Raw genomic sequence first — 6000 nt, 5'->3', positions numbered from 1 at the left:
ACAGATGATGCAAGTGTCTACTGGTCTGTTTCCTTCTCTGGGTATATACTCACATATCCACCAGAACATGAGCTCTGTTGGGCACAGACACCCATTCTCCAAACAGAGTCATGTATCAATAGGCTCTGATGCCACTATCAACATGATCGAATATAATCAGATAGTGTGAGCCATCACCTATGATGCAGCTATTACACATGGGCAGCTGTCTCCACCATCTTACACTCCTACTGCAGTTGTTACACTGGGTTAAAGATGATATGCAACCTGTTTCATTACCAGTGCTGTGCACTACCTTACATACAGTATGTGCAGGCAGCTGTTAGGTTGGCAATGAGAGGTTGGGTTACACAAACCTGGTAGTTCAACCAATGTGTCTGTACTCTTAATATCCACTCTATGTAGGTGTGCACATAGCCATTTGGCCCAGCCCTGTAACAAGGGTCACTACACATTTGCATAACATGTACACATGCACAGCTGTTATTGCTTGTAAACTATAGTAGAGAGGTGGATATTACATGTGTTATGTGCATGAATAGTTACCTGGCTCTTCCAATTATCTTTGCTATCATGCTGCTAACCTGTCAGATGAATACTAATGATATGCATCCTGTCATTGAGTATTGTAATTGCCAATAGACATAGCTACTGTTTGCATAACATAACAGAACTACTATGTAGAATAGAATACAGATCTGCCTAGAATACTGTACATTACAGTTATTGGCACAATATCCCACAATGCACACCATATTTACACGGTAAGTCCACCTTTAACATGTTCATCTTACTTAGAAAAACACAAAGAAGTAAAAAAACACAAATAAACTCGATTAAAACACCACGACAAAGGACACCAAAAACTTTGTTAGATTAGCGCTTTCGTTTATGCTGATTAGATAAACTTCATCAGATGTAAACAAAAGGGAAACAGTCATTTATATACACAAAATTACATGACATCACATCCTGTCAATCAAGAATTACAAAATATATATATATAAAGAATGAACATATTGTTAATAAAAAGATTAATATATATTGAAATATATTAAAAAATATATATAAGTACTTACTGAATTTATATATACATATTTGTTTAAAAATAAATTACAAAAATCTAACGAAATAATGCCTTCAGTTTCAACAAGCTCATGATGGAAACTGTATCATTAAGTCCAGGAAAGACAGAAGCATTTAGTTTAAGCTGCCACATAAGTTCTTTTTCTTCTAAGTGTAAAGAAACAGGTCCCCCTCTCCCATTATCCAAAACCCTCTCTATCACCAAAAATTGAAATTAATGATGTGGGAAGGCTGATACATGCCTAGCCAAAGCATTTGTTAGATTTAATTTTGCTATAGCATGTGTGTGTTCATAAATTCTACATTTTATCATTCTATCAGTCTTCCCTATATAATATGCAGGGCATTGGTTACATAGAGCTAAATAGACTACTCCTTTGTTATTACAATTGAATTTATCTTTCAAGTAGAATCTCAATCCATTAATTTCGAAATGTTCGGTGACACAAATGTATTTACACATGTTGCAAGCCCCACACTTGACCATTCCACAGTAATGTCTATAAGTGTTTTTCTGTTTAAATTACAAAATGTCCTTTAGATTTCTCCCTTTTCTAAAGGTAACATTTGGTGTCAAGCCCAAGATATCTTTCAAAGAGATATCGTCCAAAAGAAAGGACCAATTCTTGATAATGATTGTTTTGATATTTAGGGCATTCTGTGAAAATGTGGTGATAAAATTAGTGCCTATACAGTCCTTATCAGATCCACCAATGATTGAAGTGGGTGATTCAATAAATGTACAACTTGAAATATTTAGATTACTGACATCTAAACCGTTACTCAATGGATCAGTCAATACATCCATCCCATATTTTAGAATTGGTGAAAATATTCCTTGCCTTCTTTTAAAAGTTACTTCTCTCGTAAGATCATTCATGAGAGTAGATGGATATCCCTATTCGAGAACATATTATATAAAATGCCACATTCATCTTCAAAATCATTCTCCAAAGTAGACATTCTAGCTGCCCTGACCAGCTGACCTTTAACTATTCCACGTTTTTGATGTAGTGGATGGCAGCTAGAAAAATGGAGAAATGAGTTTGAATATGTTGGTTTTTGATATATTCTAGATGTGAATGTGTTTAATAAATGATTTTTATTTAACATAACATCTAAATAAGTGATAGAATTCTCTTGAAATTCATAGGTAAATTGGAGAAAGTTTGTAGAGTTGTTCATAGCAGAGATGAAAGCTTCAACACCTTCTTTATTCCCCTTCCAAAGAATAAATATATCATCTAGGTAACGAGTGTACCACATTACATTCTCTATGAAAGGGGATTTTTAAAAGAAAGTTCTCTTCCCATGCTGCCATCACGGATTGTTGGCGAAGGTTCCCCACAAGGGAACCCATCGCTATCCCAGTTTTCTGCAAAAAGAACTTCCCATCGAAGGTGAAGAAATTGTTTGTCAGAACAATTTCTAACAAATAAATCAAAACATCAATGTCTTCTCCAGGCATACCTCTATCTAATAGAAAATCCCTAACCCATTCACAACCGGTATTTTGTGGGATACAGGTGTAAAGATCCCGGACATCTATGCTTAGGAAATTATATTCCATATTAAATTGAACTTTATTAATAGCTTCCAGAAATGCCCAGGAATCTTTACAAATCTGTTTTTGATTTTCTAAAAATGTTTTCAGTTTATGATCAATATATTTGGCACAGCCATAAGTGATGGATTGCTTACCATCAATAATTGGTCTCCAAGGGGGCATATCTAGACTTTTATGAATTTTAGGCAGTCCAAAAAGTCTCGGAATTAAGGGGTAGGTCACCTTTAAATAATTAAATAAATCACCATTAATTCTATTTTCCATAAAGAGGTCAGTGATATAACCAATAAATCTCCGATAAGCACCATTAATTTCATTTAATGAGACCTCTAAATATGCTGGGGAGTCTAGTAAATCCAATATCTTGTTAGTATAATCATCCTTATTAAGAAACACTAAACCCCCTCCCTTATCGGGTTTGCAAATCCATACATTAGCAAACTTCAAGGTATCTAACAACTCGAATTCATATTCAGATAAATTATTATTATTGTTATTTTTACATTTATACCATTTATGTAGTAAACATCTGATGTCATTCTCACATATTTTTTCATACAAATTAATTATGGATGTAAAGGTGGATTGAAAACACTTGCTATTCTGAAATCACTAAGTAAACTTGTAGTATTATTGAACATAACTTTCAAGTTTAACTTTCTGGTGAATAATTTTAAATCCACCAGTGTCTTTGCTAAGTCACTTTTGAAACCAGGGACAAAATTTAACCCCTTCACTAACACATCTACTAGTTGTATATCAAGTCGGAAATCAGAATAATTATATATCTTAAAATCCCCATTCGTGTTTGAGATTATCTCAGCATTTTCAGGAAGATTAATCTCAATAGGATAAAAACCAGGACATACAAGAGGAATCATCATTTCTTCCTCTTGTTCTGGTATTTCCTCTTCTTCTGAGTCTGATATCTGGGTACATGTTGTTGACCATTCTTTTCCCCAGCCTGAAAAAATTTACTATTATTATTCCTTGAATTGCCATTATTGTTATTTACACCAATGTTGGTTCCCTTATTAGCAATTCTTTCACTTCTCCTTATTGGTGAATTATCACTCATTTCACATTGTTCATGCACAACATCTACTGACTGGAATGAACATTCAGGGTCCAACATTGTCAACAGTGGAAATTATATTACCACTGCTCAGTACAGTTTTATTATTCCCGACATTTGTTTTAGGGAGGGGGTACACAGTACCTTTGGTGTAAGCCAAAGCATCCCTGCTTAATTTCTTAACTTTGTTCTCTTTGATTTTCTCCAACGAGCTATCAATACTGGAAAAAATACGCAGAAAATCAAATTTATATCTAGGAAAATTCTTATCCATCCTAATGGCATTATCTAATACAGTGACTTCATTTTCCAAGCACAACAATTGTTCACTATAGTTTTTAATAATGCAGTCAATAAACTCTAGTCCTTGTTTATCAAAAAGATGCAGAAGATCCTGATGAAACTGTGAGTGTTGCACTAAACCATTCGGAAAACGCCACTGTCTCAGACCCTTAGGTACTTGTTGTCATATATTACACTCTAAGATATTGTATCTCTATTTGTAACTTCTTAAATTTAAAGAGCTTTAAGTCAAAAGTCTTTAAGTTGTTAGCCAAATCGTTAGAGTCTACATTATCATTATGTCGCATATCCTCGACATTATTATTGAACAAGTTGTTTGATTCTTTCAACCAGTCATATAATACTGGGATAGGAGAAACAGTACCTGTATTTATGGAAGAATTACTGCGAATTAGCAAATTGTCCGAACCATTCGACGATCCCGCTCTAGCAGCATAAGTATTTCCATTGATGTTACCAGACCTATTCAACGGTATCGCTCTTACATTACAGTTATTTCCATTCGCGTTGTTAGAAGCAGCTAAAGTAAAGTTCAAGTTCCGGTTCACTTTCGATCATTCGATCCTGGGAGTACGTTGAGTTCAGAGTTCAGTAGCTGCTGTTGTTGAAGCTGCTGAGGTAGTTGATTCGGACCATTTAAACATTGTGAAGTACTGTCTAATGCTTCATTCGCAGTTTTATTCCGGTCATTGTTTCCACTATTATCACGGTTAATAATGTCCCTAGGCTTGTCGAAATTAGAGGCATTAACGTTAGGACTACGGCTCATAATCCCTGCAACCTGGCTTGCAAGGTTCTCCTACGTTGTGAGGAGTTCAATAAGAACCGTTAGTTTCCCAAAAGAGGTTGACTCGTTATTACTGCTGGTTAAATTTAAACCAACTGGGTTGGCACCATCATTATCCAACGAGTCTGAAGTATCAAATAAAATTTGAGATCCAGTAGCCATGATGTTCCAAAAACAAACCCAGGAAAATACAAAGAAGTAAAAAAATACAAATAAACTCGATTAAATCACCCCGACAAAGGACACCAAAAAACTTTGTTAGATTAGCGTTTTCGTTTATGTTGATTAGATAAACTTCATCAGATATAAACAAAAGGGAAACAGTCATTTATATACACAAAATTACATGACATCACATCCTGTCAATCAAGAATTACAAAAAAAATATATATAAAGAATGAACATATTGTTAATAAAAAGATTAATATATATTGAAATATATTAAAAAATATATATAAGTACTTACTGAATTTATATATACATATTTGGTTAAAAATAAATTACAAAAATCTAACGAAATAATGCCTTCAGTTTCAACAAGCTCATGATGGAAACTGTATCATTAAGTCCAGGAAAGACAGAAGCATTTAGCTTAAGCTGCCACATAAGTTCTTTTTCTTCTAAGTGTAAAGAAACAGGTCCCCCTCTCCCATTATCCAAAACCCTCTCTAGCACCAAAAATTGAAATTAATGATGTGGGAAGGCTGATACATGCCTAGCCAAAGCATTTGTTAGATTTAATTTTGCTATAGCATGTGTGTGTTCATAAATTCTACATTTTATCATTCTATCAGTCTTCCCTATATAATATGCAGGGCATTGGTTACATAGAGCTAAATAGACTACTCCTTTGTTATTACAATTGAATTTATCTTTCAAGTAGAATCTCAATCCATTAATTTCAAAATGTTCGGTGACACAAATGTATTTACACATGTTGCAAGCCCCACACTTGACCATTCCACAGTAATGTCTATAAGTGTTTTTCTGTTTAAATTCCAAAATGTTCTTTAGATTTCTCCCTTTTCTAAAGGTAACATTTGGTGTCAAGCCCAAGATATCTTTCAAAGAGATATCGTCCAAAAGAAAGGACCAATTCTTGATAATGATTGTTTTGATATTTAGGGCATTCTGTGAAAATGTGGTGATAAAATTAGTGCCTATAAAGTCCTTATCAGATCC

This window comes from Protopterus annectens, chromosome 12.part0 (assembly GCF_019279795.1).
Source record: "Protopterus annectens isolate FY-2018-M chromosome 12.part0, PAN1.0, whole genome shotgun sequence".
Taxonomy (NCBI): Eukaryota; Metazoa; Chordata; order Ceratodontiformes; family Protopteridae; genus Protopterus; species Protopterus annectens.
This window is presented reverse-complemented; position numbering follows the sequence as displayed.